This window comes from Triturus cristatus, chromosome 11, assembly GCF_964204655.1.
Source record: "Triturus cristatus chromosome 11, aTriCri1.1, whole genome shotgun sequence".
In the NCBI taxonomy this organism is placed as follows: domain Eukaryota; kingdom Metazoa; phylum Chordata; class Amphibia; order Caudata; family Salamandridae; genus Triturus; species Triturus cristatus.
In genome coordinates, this window is record NC_140594.1 from 608,650,739 (window position 1) to 608,670,834 (window position 20,096).

Genomic DNA, 20,096 nt, shown 5'->3' on the forward strand with positions numbered 1-20,096 from the left:
CTATTGGCAGTCACCAGTATGTAGTTATAGTTAGAACTAGAGGCTAGATGCACACAGACTCACGTTTGTGATTCCGTTGTTGTAACCAAAATTTCATCCCAAGGGCCACACTTACCGGTGGCCCGCAATGTAAGTCAAATAATGAGCAGTTGGCAACGTAGAAGGTTCAAGCGTTTATTGGCCAGACAGAAAACTCTACATAGAGGAGCCTCATCGATCCTCACCCAGGAGGTGCGCCGAGGAAGACTGCTGGCTCCTTGACAAACTCATACTTTTATATATTATCAGCGCAACATACAAAGCCTTACAAGTGGAAAAGTACCAGCCCGTCCAGGCGCTCCTAATGAGCTCATCCCATATCTAGTTTCAGCGATACAAAAAGGGTTACTATCTTTAAGAATAGAAGGTCGGCCGGGTGACTCCCTTCTCGTCCCAGGTTCAGAAGGAATTTTGCTTGGTACTCCCTTTTAGCAGATGTGACCTTGCTTCTCGGTTGTAAATACAATTCAGCCTGTCTTCTAAACTGGTGTGTGCTAAATGAGGAAAATATGGGCTCAGGGAACCACGTGATCGTAGTTCCTATACGACGAGAGAGTTAAGGGCCAAGATGGCCGCGGTCCTGTTTTTCGGCCCTTTTCGTCGTGCTAACTTATAATGACGAAGAGGGGCCTTATTACGGGACTAAATCAAATAAACAAATTTTAGTTACGCTATGCTAATCATATATTTTAATTTGAATCCTACAGAACGGCCCTTTTAGCATAGTGTAGCTAAAATAAAATAAAAAAAATGACTACTCCTCAAAAATGCCCTAATCTATTTGCATAATGTCATGAATTTCTTTCTGGGTCATCTGGGCATTAGCTTGGGTAGGTGGGGACTTAGGTATTGCAGAGCGAAATTGGGTGGCACAATAAGAACAACAAGCAGGACCGCACTGGATACAAATACAGCAGGTAAAAAGGAAACCCACTATACCCAATAGGACCATGAATAGTTTCCACCCCCAAGTGGTCAGGAGGTCCCAGAACCAGGTTGACAGGGACCAGGTACCGGTCTCCGTATGGATTTCGGATGCCAGTCGGTGGAGTTTCTGAATGGCTAAATGAACCGAAGGGGCGGAGTCAGGTATATATACACAACAGGAGCTCTCGATCACCCGGCATGCTCCTCCGCGATCGGCCAATATAACATCTAGAACAAGACGATTTTGAAGGGTCACAAGCCGGGTCGCCTGAAGCTCAACAGTGATATTAGTCAATATCCCGGCAGTGGTATTGACCACTCCTTCCACCACCCTGGACAGCCTCCTAATTTCCTTACTAGTTAGGATAGGGCCCCATATAGGTAGGACCCCTTTCATGATATCTACGAAGTGTTGGGCCGGGGTATCTGTTTGATCAGTGACATCATTATCAGTGGACGTGGATAACAGACTTCTTTTGTTCAGTGAATGGGACTTGTGATAATCTGATGGGGCAATATAAACAGGAGGATAGAGGAAGGACAGATAACACCTGCCTGACCACCCCCTGGGAAGCCAGGTGTAAGCATTTTCCCCACATACGAAATATATGTTCGGGGGAGTCAATATATGCGGACTACTAAAAGGCCATAATCGATAAGTGTAATTACATCTGCTAAATCCCACGAACAAATGGCCGGCACCATGGATACAAAAGGAGGATGACGTATTTAATACAGGGACTGGTATAATCTTGTCTTCTGAGACGTTGCGTTCCTGGAAATATCTGAAGTATTCGGTAAAATTGAAGGATACAAAATCTAATATCTCATCCCTTAGCCAAGTGTCATTCTCATGGTCCATGTACACATTCATGCAGGCTGTTGGATCTAAAGTGCCGTCAGTACCTTCTGCATTTGGAGTGAACCCCTGATGCCTCTCTATGTAGGCCAATATTAAGTCATAATCTTTCTCTGAGAACCTGTGTGCGACTACAGTATAATGCTCGTATATCATAGACAACAATCTAAACCAAGCTTCACAGCTCCCTAAATGTGACAACGGCATTGAAATAAACAAATCATGTTTATGCATTACTGAAGGGAGGAGGCCACACACCCAGCAATCGGTAACATTCGTGGAACTGTGGGTTTGATGCAACATTTCTATGAAGGCATTATGTACATAAGTCTGGCGATGCCTCTCTTTATGAGGGGCCAAAGTCTGAAAATGGTGTTCCTTAGGAGTGGGGGTGGATAACACCAGGGTATGGACTGGGTGGCGGAATTCTAGATAAATGAACAATCCTAAACAAAATAGAAATGACACAGCTATTATAGAAATAAACACAATTTTAGCATGCAAACTCCATGTTGAAAACATTGGTAAATATGGGTATCTAGGGCGAGGGATTATAGGACGTTCTTCCTCAAGGGCAAAACGAGCAATGGGATACATTCTCACTAAAAGTCCAGTTCTAAGCTCGGGAAACAAAAAGAGTCTACAAGCAGTCCAATCTGCCGGAGGGTGCTTCTTTCCTGTGTCCATGTTAGAGCCTCACAGGCAGACTCTTAGCATTCCAAACAGCAAAAACATAAAAAAATAAAAATAAAAATCAAGGGTGCAAAAACTTCTCGCGTAGGAGCTGCACTTGACGCAACTCTGGTCGAAGAGGAAGGTTACCTGGGCCCCTTTTACTATCAGTGTCTCTACCTTCTTTCTGAACAGGGCTATCACTTAAAGTTCCACGCCCTCCACGAGTTCAGTCCAGTGTTTATATGATCCCCAGGTCCCTTAGCTCAGACTTCACCTTTTTATTGTAGGCCGGACCGGGGGATCTCATTCCGTTTGCGGGGCCGCAGGTGGTATCGAGTGTGACCAGGGGTTTCAGGATTCGTGAACAAGATGGGCACAGTGGGATCAGATAAGGAACAAGGTGTGTGGCCGTCCTGGTCACGCGTTTGGTCCCCAGGCAGGGCCTTATCTGCCATAGCTGACCCCGAACTTATGGCCCTCTCTCCCTGCCCTTCCGCTTCTCCGTGGCCTTCGGGAGAGGGTGATTCTTCGGTGTCGTGCTCACCTCTGTGTTGTACGTTTTCCTCCTGGTCCTGACAATCCTCGGGCAAGGGAAGCGGGACACGCTTCAAATGGGAAACATGAATCCAATGCTGTTTCCCTTCGACCTTTACCGCCGTCCTTGTGGCCAGAAGCACTTGATGTGGCCGGGTCCAGCGGGGTTCCAAGCTCGACTTCCGCTGATAGTTCCGAATTAGGACCCACTGACCTGGCTCGATGCTGTGTCCGGGGCCCACCGGCAGAGGCTGCAGTACTGCTGAAATCTGTTGGTGGATAGAACGGAGATCTTTAGTTAACGCATAGAGGTAGTCGGCTAACATAGGATACTCAATATCCCTGAATGACTTGGGCCGGGGCACCCCCCATACATTGGCGGGTCTCCCAAAAACCACCTCGTAAGGGGAAATCCCACTCCGAGAATGAGGGGTCGTTCTTACAGACAACAGGGCCAATGGTAGAAGATCGGGCCATTTCAAGCCGGTCGTGTCCTGTAGTTTAGCTAATTTTAACTTCAGGATTCCATTATATTTCTCAACTAGGCCTTCCGATTGAGGGTGCCGTGCGGCGTGAAATTTCTGTCGTATGGACAAACCCTTACATACATGTTGAACTAAATTAGCATTAAAGTGTGTCCCATTATCACTCCAGATCACTCGTGGTAACCCATATCGGGGAAATAACTCCTTTATTAAGGCTCTCGCAGTTGCTATAGCTGTGTTTTCTCTAGTGGGGTACGCTTCTACCCATTTACTGAAGGTACAGACTACCACCAGAACGTATTTGAGGTTGTTAACCCGTTCCAACTGTATATAGTCCATTTGGAGTACCTCAAAAGGCAAGGTGGGTGGGGCAAAGCTTCCTGACAGAACAGGAGTACCACCCCCCGGGTTATGTTGAAGGCAGACCATACAATGTTGGACCAAATTCCTGGCCGTTTTCTGGATATTGGTGTTGTACCATACAGGGTCCAATATCGCACAAATGCCTCGAACCCCGACGTGGGCGGGACCATGTGCCATGGCCACCACCGCATTCACAAATTCATTCGGTAGTAGCCATCTGCATTTTTCTGACAGGTCCGTCCAACACCCATTCTCGTCTAACCGCCCCACCTGCTCCTGCCAATACTGCAGTTCCTCTGGGGTGACCTCCTGCTGCAATTCTTTTACACTATCTACAGTGTTTCGAAAAATGTCTGCTTCTACCATCCTTCTGCACTGGCTAACCACAAACATGGAGGGGGTGTCGGACTGGGCAGTTTCTTTAGCAATCTTATCTGCGAAAGCATTTCCCCTCCCAACATCATCAGTTACAGCCTTATGGGCACTACATTTTATCATAGCAAGGGCTTCTGGCAAAGGTAATGCAGCCAGCAGTCGCTCGACCAATTGTCCATTCTTTATCTTTTCACCATGGGATGTAAGAAACCCTCGTTCTGCCCACAACCTCGCAAAACTATGGGCTACACCGAAAGCGTATTGGCTATCGGTGTAGACGTTCAGCCTCAATCCCTTACCCAATTCACACGCCCTCAGTAGTGCAATTAATTCAGCCGCTTGGGCTGAATGATATGGTACTTTGGCCGTCTCGACCACGGTCTGCAAGGTGGTAATTGCATAAGCCGCAACCGTAGTACTAATGGGAAATCTAAAACATGAGCCGTCAACATACAATTCCCCTTGGGGTTCAGATAAAGGGGTGTCTGTTAGATCTATCCGGCCCTTTGTTTCTTCTTTAGTCCGAAATATGCAATCATGTACATCCTGGCCACTTTCTCCTGAGGGGAGGGGTAGCAACGTGGCAGGATTCAGAGTGACGCATCTCTTGATCGTTATGTGAGGTGCAAACAGGGTCAATTCGTACCCCGTAAGACGCGCACTGGTTAAGTGCTGCGTCTGTGTCCTGTTTAACAATACGTCCACAGCGTGTGGTACCATCACTGTGAGATCCGTATTTAGGACTAGCCCTTCCGATTGCCTGATCGCCACTGCTACAGCGGCCGTGGCTCTCAGGCAGCTGGGAAGCGCTCTGGCGACATTGTCCAAAACCGCCGAAAAATATGCACAGGGTCTTTGCTTACCTCCAAAGTCCTGTGTTAACACTGAAAGCGAACAACCGTCCACCTCATGCACGTAGAGCACAAAAGGCTTCCGGTAGTCTGGGGTGCCAAGCACAGGAGCAGAACATAAAGCAGCCTTCAAAGAAATAAAAGCCATTTGACACTCATCAGTCCAGGGTAGGGGTTCATGCACATCTTTGGTGATTAGATACGGGAAAGGTTTAGTGATAAGAGAGTAGTTAGGGATCCATTGGCGACAGTAAGAGGTTATACCAAGCAAAGCACGGACATCACGTTGCGTGCAAGGAACAGACATGTTAGTAATGGATGCAATGCGCTCCGAGGTCAATCGCCTTCCCTCCTTCGACAGGAGATGACCGAGATAGGTCACCTCCGGTCGACAATATTGGAATTTTGACAGTGACACCTTGCTACCATGTCTTGCCAGATGCTGTAGTAAATCCACTGTTGCCGTCCGGCAGCCCTCCTCAGTATCAGAGGCCACCAGGAGATCATCAACATACTGGAGTAATACATTACCTGGCGGCAAGCTCAACGTGTCTAGTATCTTTTTCAGTGCCTGACTATAAATACTGGGGCTTTCCGTATACCCCTGGGGGGCGCGACAGAATCTGAAGCTACGGCCCCCCAATGAGAAGCCGAAAAGATAGCGGCTATCTGGATGTATAGGGATACTAAAGAAGGCATTCTTCAAATCTATTACTGAGAAAAATTGCGCAGTTGGAGGAATCATCGTCAAGATGAAATTAATATCAGGTACCACAGGGTACTGGGGTACCACGATCTTATTGATCTCTCGTAGGTCAATCACAAATCGATAGGTATCAGCATAATCAGGAGTCTGTTGTACCGGGGCTCGTTTAAGAATCGGAAGAATAGGGCTATTACACATGTTAGAGGCCGTTTCTTCCACTACTCCGGTTTTAATCAAATCATGAATGATAGCCATTAGAGCTCGTTCCCCAGCAGGGGCAATTTTATACTGGGGAATTTTCGGCAACTGGGCGTTTTGTTTCAGGGTAATCGATACTGGGGAAATTTGCAAATGGCCCACATCGGTGTCTCCAGTCGCCCAGAGGGTTTTCGGGATGCACGCCAGTTCTGGTGGTAGAGATTCTGTTTTAGATAAGCATTGCGCGGAGAGGGGTGAAGGGTCTTTTATGGTCAGGTAAACCCCCTCCGGGGAACAATAGATGCGAGCATGCAATCTTTTCAATATGTCCATGCCTAGAAGGTTCTCTCCACACTGGGAGGTCAAAAGGAAAGGTGAGTTTATTGATACCAACCCCAGGGTAAGGGGAAGCGGTTGTGAGATGGGGCTTACCACCGGAGTTCCAGAAAACCCCACAGACACATTATTCTGGCCAGACAGAGCAGCCCCCGGGACTAGGGCACGTGAAACAGAACTGTTCATGGCCCCTGTGTCAACTAGGAAATTACCTGATGCGTTCAATAATCGTGCATGGACATAAGGTCCAGCTTGATCAATTGGAATCGACATCTGCCCCTGACTCTGTCTTTGGCTGTCCTATGCTTGAGAATAACCTGATACCTCGCCTGTCATATAACCATCATTGTAATACTGCTTCCCCTGACCGTGATCAAAACAATTCTGACCAGTCTCACCTGTCGCCGAATGCTCTTGTCTCGTAGATCCCCCTCGCTGTCCACCAAAATGTCCCCTTCCCCGACCTCTCGGAACACTGTTCTGTTCATATAATAACGGACACTGGGCTCGCCAATGCCCCTCCTGCTTACAGAAGGCACATTGATTTATGCCCAAGTCTGTCCGTCCTGTCGTCTGTGCCGGACCCGCCCCTCTTGGAGCAAAATTCTGCGACCCTCGCCCTCTTCCCCGTCCTCTCTCTACTTGCTGTAACAATACTCGAGTCTTCAAGTCCTTCGACTTCATTTCTGTCCTGTCCTTGCTTTCATTCTCACGATGTTCATAATATTGAGCCAAACTCAATATTGTCGAAGGGGTAGTAGTTGTCCAGGTGCTTTCAGCAGCCTTTAATCGAGCCGATACCTCCGGCAGCAGATTGGTCACGAATCGATTCACGAACAAACGTACCCCTCCTTCAGTGGCCAGGTCCTGTCCACTGAAGTCAATGAAAACTCCCTCAAATCTCGTAAAGAAATCTGATACTCTCTCATCCTTCTTCTGCTTGCAGGCCGTCAGTTTATCCCAATCCACCTTCCGGGGAGGGATCAGCGAATGCATATAATTTATTATCCTATCAGGAAGGGCCAATATTTCCGCCCGGGGCTTATTCCCTGGTTTACGATCTCTATCCCATTTCCGTAGCTGTTCCCAAGTTCCCCCAAATTCGGTTGCATGGTCCTGATCGTGAACCTGGCGCCAAATGTCCACCGGTACTAATAAGGCAAAGAATAGTTCAATGTCCGCCAACGTCATTACTGCGGAGGAAGCCGCTTCAGTAAGCTCTTTGTAATACGCGGTAGGATTCTTCCTGGGATCTGGTAACTGACTCTTTAGTGACAACACCTCACTTCGTTTCCAGGGGGTATACACCCATTGTTCCTGGAAACGCGCCTCCACTCTGGGACGAGTAACTACCCCGAGGGCGTCTACCACCTCCGTAACTTCTGGATGGTAGATGGGGTGTACTTCCCGCATAGGGTACTGGGATAGCCCCGTAGGATTAGTCGACTGTAGACGGGTTCTATATGCCACCAAGGTCTGCACATTCCCATACACTTCTTCTGGGGTAAGGCGGGATCTATGGGCTTGTGTGATGATATCGTATAATATGGCCGGGGCCCTTCCCTCCGTGTGTACCTGCTCCCATAATGATATAAGGCGGTTCGCCATATGTTCTAATGCATGCTGTTGCATTACTGGCTCGTAATCTCTCATGGTGCTCCAAATATCTGATAATGAATAAATGGGTTGCCGCATCCATTGGGATGCCTGTACAGCAATAGTTTCTTTTTCTTCTGTTCCTAAAGCCGAACGAGTAAACAACCTTTTACCCTCAGCTAAGGGAACCGGACGTGTCGGAGTGGTGGCAGCTGCTACTGGCGTAGTACTCGCGGAGGAGGAGGGCAGGACAGAAGGGGAAGTCATTGACCTGGATGGCAGCTGTGTTGTCCCAGCTGCTGCGGCTGTTAACAGTGCTGGTAACATAGTAATCACCTCTGACACGGATGTGGACAGTCGGGAGAGTTTTGTCAAAGGAGAGGAACTGGGGGGAGCTGGAGGGGCTGAGGCCCCCGAGGTTCCTAAGGACGCGGCCGTGGCCGGAGCCGAGACTCCGGCCACCTCCAGATACAGCCGTTGAGGCACATAAGGAGGCGGTGGCCGTATATCCAATAAGTCTTCTATCTCATCTTCAGCATTGGGTCGAGTCACATAGCTCTTATCTACCGTCAATCGGAATTCACGGTTCATACTGTCTATTCCCTTTTCTGCTCAAGACCTATCATACGCTATGGCCTTCTGAGTCACGTTCTGTCCTGCCTTAGCCCTGGATTGCTTCTCCTCCCTTATCCGCCGCTGCTTGGATTCTTTCTGCCACAAACCCAGGGCATCAAACATAGCCTGACGGCTACGCCTGGAGAACAGTTGTTCCTGTAAGAAAGCAATTTTTTTCTCATCAAACGAGCCAGTCTTTGGCCATTGCAATTCTTCGTTACTTTTAGTATATTTATGCCACAGAGTACAAAACAATAAAGGGGTAATTCCATGCTTCACATACATATAGTGGCTAGGACTGCCTTCCGGCGGGGCAGGCTGACTCTCAGCCAGCCGAGAGTCACCTGTCCGACAGCAACAGCTAAAACAATTCAACTTACTAAAACAAGGCATGGTGATTGGTTCAATACAGACACAAATGACATAAACCACAACCAAGAGTTACAACCCTTACCACCACCATCAGTGAGCCAGTCCCCCACTAATCCGTACTGTTTCCAACAATAGACATCCCCGACTACACCACAGATCCTCTCACTGCCTTCCTGGTTCACCACTGAGGCTTGTCCCGGGGAGGTCTGTGCCTCACCGCGGATATGTCTCGTGGCTACCCAGCTCGGGTCGTGAGCTTCCCAGGTGCAATCGGGCTACATTCCGCGCGCGGTTTATCAAATCAGAAAAAAGGGCCCATCAAATCGTACCAAATGTACATGTACTTTCAAATCAATGCCCAGCCATACAATTCGGGCTTCAAACCAACAGTGGCACCGCTCTCCAGTGCCTGCCTCAAAATCAATGCACCGCCCTAGAGCCTGTGCTTCAAATGCAACCACATGCTCCACCTCGCGTGCTTCAAAATCAAAACGTGCACTGCTTATAATCAGTGCTTCAAATCAAAAGTCTACTCACCGGGTGCACCCTGGTACGAATGTCCGTTCTTCGCTGCCAACTCCTCTCGACCAACACGGTCCGTTTCTTGGGTTGAGCCCGTAGGACCCCGGAGAAGGGTGACTAGCAGCAGAGGGCATCCCACTCGAGCGCGCGGAGCGAAACCCTCGAGCTCATTCTCCGCTCACCCGGCTAAAACGCCCTCGAACCTACCACCCGATTACGGGGGAGGTCAGGCCCTATCACGGGGTCCCTTCGTGGTCGCCAACTGTTGTAACCAAAATTTCATCCCAAGGGCCACACTTACCGGTGGCCCGCAATGTAAGTCAAATAATGAGCAGTTGGCAACGTAGAAGGTTCAAGCGTTTATTGGCCAGACAGAAAACTCTACATAGAGGAGCCTCATCGATCCTCACCCAGGAGGTGCGCCGAGGAAGACTGCTGGCTCCTTGACAAACTCATACTTTTATACATTATCAGCGCAACATACAAAGCCTTACAAGTGGAAAAGTACCAGCCCGTCCAGGCGCTCCTAATGAGCTCATCCCATATCTAGTTTCAGCGATACAAAAAGGGTTACTATCTTTAAGAATAGAAGGTCGGCCGGGTGACTCCCTTCTCGTCCCAGGTTCAGAAGGAATTTTGCTTGGTACTCCGTTTTAGCAGATGTGACCTTGCTTCTCGGTCGTAAATACAATTCAGCCTGTCTTCTAAACTGGTGTGTGCTAAATGAGGAAAATATGGGCTCAGGGAACCACGTGATCGTAGTTCCTATACGACGAGAGAGTTAAGGGCCAAGATGGCCGCGGTCCTGTTTTTCGGCCCTTTTTGTCGTACTAACTTATAATGACGAAGAGGGGCCTTATTACGGGACTAAATCAAATAAACTAATTTTAGTTACGCTATGCTAATCATATATTTGAATTTGAATCCTACACCGTAATGGCAAATTTTTGTGATTTGCTTTTAGGAAATCGCAAACAGATATGTACAACAGTCTATTTTACACTGCTTGTGATTCCCAGTGGGTCACAAAATTGACCTACCTCATTAATATAGGTTACAATTTGTTAAAAATCGCTAAAAACACAGGGATGGTGGACTGCTAGGATCAGCAGACCACCATATCTGTGTTTGCTTTTAAATAAAGCAAAGGTGTTTTTATTTAAATGTAGCCCGTTTTTCTTAAGGGAAAACAGAATGCATTTCAAAAGCAAAAATGAAAAGTTTTCTTTTAATCTTTTAAGAGTAGGCAGTGGTCGGCGCAAAATATTCACACATACCACTGCGATTCGGTATTAGGAAGGGCTGCCCTAAACAAGCCTTTCCCTAATACCGAATCACAAACCTATTTTATATATAGGGTTAATACATAGAAAAATGCTTTTTTGCAGTCGCATCCCATTGTTTTGCTGAAAACTTTGGCGTTGTTTGGCAAATCTTCACGAAGTTGTCAAAACTAGTTTGCCACTCAAATCAGCTGCTGTCTGGGAAGTATTACAGAGATTCATCAAGTAGGGGCTAAGAAAAAGGAGGGGCCCAAAATGCGTTCTCCCCGTGCAATTTTCCATAGGGATTTTAGACATGACTACAGCATGAACCGCAGAACGGAATTACACCAAATTTGGCAGAAAGGTGCATCTTGGCCCAGAAAGATCTCTTTGTAATTTAGTGTAAATCTGTTCAATAGTTTAGGAGTTTTTAAAGATGAAAGTTTTCTGTATATCTAGGGAAGTGTATGCTTTGTGGATCCGAAAGGTCTCATGGTGTGTTCTGACTGGCTGCGACCACTTCAGACAGGAAGTGTTGATAGCCATCTAGGGGCTCAGCACTTAGTTCGAGTAACAAGAAAAATGTTAAAAACAAATACACAAGGGGGTAGGGTAGGAATACCCTGACACCCAGTCCTGTTGGTGGGGGGCCCACAGGGACCGGTGCCAAAAATGTTTTAAAAAAAATATTTTGGTAGCAAATTCACAGAGGATTTGCGTTGAAATAAAAAAAAAGCGTGGTTACCCATGCTTGTTTTTCATTTGCCCCCCCCCCCCTATTGTGGGTATTGTGGGACAGGTCCCGAAGGGAATTTACAATATTATTATTGAGGAAGGGGAGACATGTGGCCCCCTTCCCAGGCTGATTTCCAGCCCAGGGACCCCATCCCCAGGAGCCTGGCCTTATAATGTATTGGGAGGGGGCCATGCAGACTCCTTCCCGGGCCGAATTCGGCCCTGGGGACCCAATCTCCCAGGGCCCGGCTGCAATTTTAAAAGGAAGGGGTTTTTGTGCTCACCCTGAGCCATGAAAGGCCCTGGGGACCCCATCCCCCAGGGCTGGTTCCTGCTATGTCCTGGGGTGCCCACCACTGGGACATAGTAGTTTCCAAGCATGTGTTTGATCTCGCTCGGCGGAAGCAATCTCAAAGCTCCTGCCAACCGTCATCAGTGATGTCACTGACCATGACATGATTGATGTAATATGTGAGGTCATAAGCAGTGAATTGCGGGGGACGTGAGTTATACTTAGCTCAGCTAACTATAACTGTTGAATTTCACTGTTTTTTTATGAGTGAAACCTGAGCCTAACTATAACATCCCTGTCACCTTTGTTTTTCTCAGAAGGATTTTTGTATTCAATTTCCTAACTATAACGCTCCTGTAATCTTTGTTTTTTTCGTGAATTTCTAAGGTTTTTTAAATGCTAATTCCTAACTCTAATGTCCTTGTTACCGTTGTTTTCTTCAGTGAATTTCTATGGTTTTTTAAGAAGTAGTTGCTTTTGCAGATTGGTGGAGAAAGGGACTTGGCCTCTGAAGACCTCTTAGCAATCCAATTGTGCGAGATTTACCGGAGTTAACAGGAGGTGTAGTTGGCCCCCAAGGATGTCCTTGGGGCCAATTACCCCTCTTGCTACCTCCAGTAAGTTCCACACAGCAGGATTGCTGAGAGGTTGTCGGAGGCCACGCACCTTTCTCGACCACTCTGCAATTGCGCCTCCTGATGCTTTACTAGTCTTGGACTTACTGGAGGTAACAGAAGGGGTTCCTGAACCCCAAGGACCCTCAGCATCCAAGGGGACTTCATCCCCCAACCACCACTGTGCCAGGAGGTAACTTTGCAGAGTTGTGGTGTAGTGGCGTGGCCTTCGGCGGCTTGTAAGGAGGTTTTTTTCTTTTAAGGGAGGGGGGTTGTGTGGTCCCCCTTCCCTGGGCTTTTGTCAGCCCTGGGGACCCCATCCCCTGGAACCAGGCCCTTTTTCAATAGACCTTTAGAGTGGGCGAGGGGGGGCTGTGTGGCCCCCCCTCCTCTGGCCGATTCCAGCCCTGGAGACCCCATCCCGGGCCCGAACTATAGTGTGGTTTCCCTGGTCCCCCAGGGCTCCCTGCAGGCTCCCCGCATCCTGCGAGAGCCGGCATTGCTTTTACACATAGGGAGCTGCTAACATACAGCTTCCTGTGTGCAAAAGCAAATTGTGCTCCGCTTTGAGCAAGCAAGATCAAAATGCTCTCCCATGCTCAAAGTGAAGCACTGTTTGCTATGGCTAGTTGGGAGCATCGCAAACTGCAATGTCCCGGGGGTTGGCCCCCAGGGACATTGCTGGAGTCAGCCCTGGGGGATGGCAGTCCCCAAACCCATCCAGGGCTCCACAAGGGGGGCTGCACCACCCTTCTCCTTTGTTCAAATTTGCCCCAGGGAGGTAGTGGTCCCCGGGGCCAGGGGTCCACAACGAACCCCCTGCATATTTATGATTTGAGCCCTGAGGAGGTGGTGGTCCCTGGAGCTGCAGGGTGCCTTGCAGGCCCCCCACATTTCTATTTAATTTTTATTGGAAAGAAGGTCACACCTCCCTCCTTCCAAGCAGGCTAGTGAAGTGGCACATCAAGACAACCACCCTCCTACTGCCCCGGGCACATTTGCACCCTGGCAGGAGGGAAATTAGCTATGCAGGGAGGTGTAACCCCTCAGAAGGCTAGCCACACCTCCAGGGTGAGCAGTCTGGTCTGTACACCATAATCTGATTTCCGCCATCTTTAGGAATTCCAAACTAAAGGGTTCTGGGTAGAAAAGGTGACCTACACCCCTGAATGTGGTCACCTCAGGGGCAGACTAGCTGCATGGACTAGCTTTCCATTGGCTACTAGCTCCCACACCCCTAACTCTCCTAAATCTAGGATTTAAGGGAAACCCCTGTCACCGGTACCTCATATTGGAACAACTTGCTTTAAGGAAGGACCAGGAGGAGACCCGTGTTGCCGACAACAGGACCCTACCCACAGCACCAAAGCAAAAGAGGGATACTTTGTCGCTGTGGAAACAGACTTGGGATTGAGTGAACAACTTTTGTCCTTGGCTAAAACTCAATGCTCCTGAAGAGAGGGACCCCTGTGGAAGCCAGAGCCACCCTCAGACTCTCCTGGACTAGTAGAACTAGTACCCTCCAAACATCCTGTAAAAACACACACCTGATCCGAAGAATCGCTGGACATCGGGCCCTCCGTGGGATTGCCCAAATCCAGGTGGTCCTGTGCATTGTGGGAGTTGTAGTCTCGCCTGCCCCGAAGTTTCAGGCTGCTACCTCAATCCCCAGGACCCAGTGAAGTTCCAGTACCTTTTTTGCTGTATTTACCGCTGCCAAGGCTTGTTGGTAACCAATCTGGCAACTAACCCCCACACTCGAAGCTGCATCCACAGGGAACACCATGCAACCTTCATCAGATGTCAGCAGCTGTGTATCTGTTGTGTTTTTGCATTCCGTTTCTTGTAGCATGATGTAAGAGGTAAAATCAGCATCCCTGCAGCACCCGTTCAGAACCAAGGACAGCCAGAACATGTCTGCACCCAGACATCACAGACTAGATAAAATTGATCTGAGTGTCGTGGCCTGGTCCAAGGGCCTGTATGACCATAACATTGTAAGGATTCCACATAACTCGACCTGCAAGTGACCGATTGTCACTAGTGGCTTTTACCATTGACTACAATGTTATCTTTTTCATGTATTATCTTGCACTAATTTAATATTGCCTCAGAAATCTATAACTCTGGTTACATGTATGCTATTTTGTTTGTCAATTAATTGTCATCCATGTTGGTACCCTAAAAAGCTTAACACATGTTCCTCTAGTACAGCCTGACTGCTCTTTGCCACACTACCATGACTGAGCTATGGATTTATACCCTAAAAAGACCAGGCAAAGAAGGTTCCACCATCTTAGACACCTGGTCAGAAATATTTCGAAAGGATCATGAACTCCCTCATTCCTGCAACCACGTAGAATAAAGCTTCAGGTCCATAAACCTTGTGAAACGAAGGTCTACTGTTTTTGCCCTGGCTGGCTGTTGTTTGTCCTTTTCATGACTATGTGGCTATTCCCAACCCTTCCCCTTTGTGTGGTGTAACTAAATGTGTCTGATTGTTTTTTACCTATAACTCTTTTGTTTACACCGGGTTTAGGCTTTAACACTGGGCTAATAATGAAGGTCCTGGTAAATACAGTGATGAATGCTGTTGGCAGAAAAGCTCAGCTAATTCAAGAGGTGTCACCGTTTTGGCAGAAAGTCTACAGACAGCTTTCAATAGTGGGTGTGGTAAGTTATAAATAAGTAGTTTAATAGTTGGCTCTATTGGTCGCAGCATGGTACATCCAATTTGGAAAGTTTTGGCGGAGTATAAGCTGTCGCCATTATCAGAAATGTTTGACCTGACAACCTAGCTGCAACAGGGCCAACCTGTCACAGGGACGCCCACCCTTTAGGAAACAGCAATCATCCCTAGATGTATCTGCCTCGGACCATCATGCGAAGCATGGCACTCACTGGCAGGAAAAATCATACATACAGGTGGATACGCTGTACCGTAACATAATTATGGTCAGAGGAGTGGGTTGGGTGGGTAGAGCAGAGAAGGTCTCCGAGGGTGACTGCATTGTAGTGAATTTCTGGAATCCAAAACCTGCTGAGAAAGTGAGCCTCGGTGTTCTTCTTCCTGGTCACATCACAGACTCCCTGTGCAATTCCCATGCAGATCTCATGCTATGAGAGCATTGTGGGGATTGGCCTGACAAGGCTGGTTTGACTCTCCGCTCCGGGAAGGGAGTCTGTGCTGTTCAATACAGCTGGCTTGGAGAAACATAATTGCGCATGTGTGTTTGGCTGGCCTGAGACTGCTGGCAAAACACACATGAGCACTTTGAAGTGCACAAAGCAGCCCTCCTCCCCCTCCCATGGCCCAGCCCTACCCCTCCCTTTGCACGCTTGATCAGTCAGCAGGTAAAAATAAAATAATGATAGAATATCGTTTTATTTTTCACCTGCTGGCTCTGAGACAGAGGAGCCGCCCCTGCCAAATGAACCTGCATATTGTATTTTTCTGTCCTTGTTATGATTTACCAAGAAGAAAATTTGTCCTTCCCCCTTTTTAAAATGTTTAATGTAAGACACTGTACACCAGCTCTATTATTCCTGCAACAGTTGAATAATCCATTGGTCTGCTGTGCTATGGCCTCTTATATATGGCAGATTTAAAACATTTGGAAAAGTGTGACACTGGATCCCGTCTATATGAAATGCTGTTTTGAATATTTTAAATGCCTTTATTCTGCAAGTTTCTTTATGTGATGGTTTATTCTTTTAGGTGGTTTTATATATTTAAGTACTTTTTTGTTACTGAAGAGTAACAAATAATGTTTTTTACTGATTGACTGACTGGCAGGAAAAATCAGTTAATGGTCTCTATAAACAGAGTAAAACTACCAGTGAGTCAGTGCCACTGAGCGATTTGTTTACAAGAATAACTTCCCGATTTTGGATTTTATTCTTGAAAAACAAAACAGTTCAGAGTGGGCATAGCAAATATAACGCCCACCTACGCAACTCTTCAGTTTTACTTGCAAACAGCACACTGGCTGTTGTTTTTAGGGTTTAGGGATCCCCACCAGGTAGGCAGGGATCTCTAAACATGCAAGTGATCCTTCGCTAGAGAAAGAGAGGCTATGGCTGACGCCTACCTGGAGTCACCTACCTACCTGGCAGTCACCTCTCACGATCAATCTAAATGAATCTGAAAGTGTCAAAAGTCTTCCTTTGTGGTGAATGAGATGTAATACTACTACTAATATTAATAATATCAATAATAATGCAAATACCAATAATTAGGAGATGGATGGATGAACACCATCAATAGACTTCAGGCTTCAGCTCATGCATCTGAGAAGATGCAGCCGGCAATGAGGTGGCATGGCAGAGCACGCTTGCTGCCTCTCACAGGAAGGCAGTCCACAGAGGCAGCAGCAGAGAGCCCGTTTACACATGTGGGGGGCCTGCAGCGGGAAGGTCTATGCTGGGAGTGGTCACTGAGAGGTGGTGGGGCTGGGCAAAAGAGGTCCAGGGGGAACCGCCAAGCGGACTGATAGAAAAGGAAAAAGGGACCGGGTTTTATCAGCTCAGCCAGCTATACAGGAATTTCGGCAGAGAGGCATGGCACAGAGGCTGGGGTTGCAGAATAAGGGTCAATCGGACCTAGCAGAGGGCCCGACATCCAACATGGTGAGGGCAATGTGAACGATGGGGAGAAGGAGGAACTGGTAGAGAGGCAAGGATCAGTTTGATTGGAAGAATATTTTTGTGTTCTGAAAGGTTCCCATGAAGCCATTGAAGGTGTATGGAAGGAAGGTAAAGAGCTAGGATTTGTCAGGGGTCACAGGTGGGGCACGGACAAGCAACTGAGAACCACAGGGGTTCACCAAGTGGTCAGATATGGTTGCCTAGAGCAGCGGAAGTGGAAGGAGAAACACGGCACAGAAGTCAGAGTGGGGCGAGTGGCTTTAGGGGGAGGAAGACAGAGATAACACAGGGAGAGACTTAGAATTTGCCAGTGCATTGGGATATCTTACTAGCCTTTTAATTCTAGGAACATTTGTGGATCCATATCAGAGATTTTGGTGTGGCTCACCCAACCTGAGGGGAATAGAGGGCAGGGTCTTGGGCAGCCAGCCTGACAGTGATGTGGGACATTTCTGCAGTCTGTGGAAGGCCGGGTGGGACCTGTGCAGGATTGGTCCTGGGTAGGGCTGGTGGGGCCTCAAAGAGACAGAAAGAGCATCAGACACATCTAGATTGGTAGGATGACACTGGTTTTGATGAAAGGCCTGGGATAAGCGGTTTGCAAAGGTGTAATGGGACTGCTGAGGATGAACTAATGTTGGACTATGATGAGAAGGAGTTGGAAGAGTGTGAGCTGGTGGAGAGAGAGGGAGAGTGGGTTCCCGCACACCATGAGGCAGAGTGCGGTACTGCGGGGTCATGGGTGGTCGGCATAAACAAATGTCATCTAGTGTATTGCAGGATGGTCAGATGGGGTTGATGGCAGCAGTGACCCCTCCAGGATTGGTAGAAGACAGACAGCTGGCGTTTGTCAATCTTCAGTGAGGGTACCAACCCTTAAGTTAGGTAAGCAGTTGAAGGAGTGGGAGAAGCTACAGATGGCATTGAAAGGAGTTGACCTGGAAGATGGGGGAGTGCAGCAAGGAATGGGGGAAGATTGCAGAAGGGCATGTACGTAACACACAAAGATGTAGGAACAGAGGAGGTAGACTTAAACCCTGGGGATGACATGCAAGGGTGGACAGGAATGGATGAGACAGGACAGGAGGGAGAGTCAGCTGGGTCAAGGCAAATGCAGCACATATGGAGTGGGAGACGAAGGCAGACAAGGGTAATGAGCAGGGGTGGGCGGAATTTGCGTAATCGCGTTACGCAAATCTCCGCGAAACGGTAAAAAATCTCCGCGAACATGCAGAAATTCCGCGAACACGCGGTATTGCTTGCTCGCGATGCTTTTTTCCTGTTCACAGTTGCTGTTTGTGTGCTCGGGGAGAAATATCTCGCGAACACGCATTTTGAGAACGCGAACAAGAAAAAATTTCGCGAAGTCGCGGAAAGCAGAATTTTGGGCAATTTCGCGTTCTCCGCGGAACGCGAAATTACCGAAATTCCGCAAATTCCGCGAGCGGAACGGAATTTACCGCCCAGGCCTAGTAATGAGGGACAAGGGGAGGTTGAACCCAACAAGAAAGAGAGCAAGGAGCATAAGTTCAGGAAATTACTGTACATGGGTATTGCAAAGCCTTTGCAGGCCCATTTAATGATGTCAACTAAAGAACAGATAGGGAAAGAAGAATACATTGAAATGTTTAAGCTACTGCATAAGGAAGTTAGAGCTAAAGAGGGGTCGAAGGATGAGGAGTAAGAGTTTGAACAGAGATCCAAAGTGGCAATCATCATTCGGAACTGGACGGCGGCCATTCTGATATATGCCAGTTTGTATTGCGAGAGTCTTCTGGAATACTGTGTGGCATTATTTAAATACATGGATGTTATATATAAAGCACACATTACATTTGGCAGTTACGCATGGGTCCGCTATGATGAGGAATTTCAGACAAGATTGACAGATGACACAGAGGGCAAGTGGGGGGAGCTAGACAATGACCTATGGCTGCACATTATGGGACCAGCTAGACCTGCCCCAACAGTGTCCACAGCTAGTTGGTTACCAGTAGTTTACAGGCACTTTTTGGGCCCCCCAAACAGGGAGGGGCAGATACTGCAGACTGAGGTCTGGCAGGAAAAAAGGTGGGCAGTTGGGCATTTAAAAGGGGGTCATGTATAAGGGAATACTGCACATTCCAGCTTGAGTGTTCAAGATGTGCAGGGACACACCCACTCATTCAATGGGGGGGAGCAATGGGGGTCCACTGTGGAAATTAGGCTCATATGCCAACTAAGCAGGTGAGGCTGGCCTACTGTCTGAAGCAATACGTATAGGCAGGAGACGATAGCCTGCTTTAGTAGGGATTTAAACACAGAGTTCAACAAGGGTACAAAGGACTGAGCTAGAGGAGATGGACGGAGAACCTAAAATCAGCAAACGCTCCCCCTCGGTAGTTAGAAACCAGCTGGAGAAAGAGGTGAGTGAAGGCAAAATGGAGGGCCCATTTAAGGATTGGTCATTGGAGAGGCTGATTGGGTATCCTATTGTGGTTGCTCCAAAAAAGGAGCAAGGCCAGTTCAAACTGATTCAGCACCTCTCATGGCCAGAAGGGCAATCAGTGAATGACTGTATAGCCGAATACTTGTCAGCAGTCAAATACTCGTCAATGGATGTAGCCATAGATCTGGTCACCAGAGTAGGCCAAGGAGCAAACATGGCAAACAGTGACATTAAGCCTGCATTTCGTCTGTCGCCCGTGCATCCTAGGGATTTTGAGTTCTTGGGGATACAGTTTGAAGGTTAGTAGTAGGTAGTCAAAGCATTGGCTACGGGCTGCTCTATATCCTTTGCGCTGTTTGAGCAATTCAGTTAATTTCCGCAATAGCTATCCACATTCGTGTCAGGGTTTGCAACAACGATACATTACATTAATGATTTGCTTTTTGTGGGACCCACTGGCTCCTTAGACTGCCAGTGGATGTTAATAAGTGTTAAGGAGCTCATGGATAAATTTGGGTTCTCTTTACAGATCACAAGATGGTGGGTCTAGCCACAAGTTTGACATTCTTGGGTCTTGAGATTGACTCAGTGAGGTGGGAGGCGAGACTGCCGGATGATAAGAAAGTGGCAATGGTACAACTGATTGACCAGCTATTGGGTAA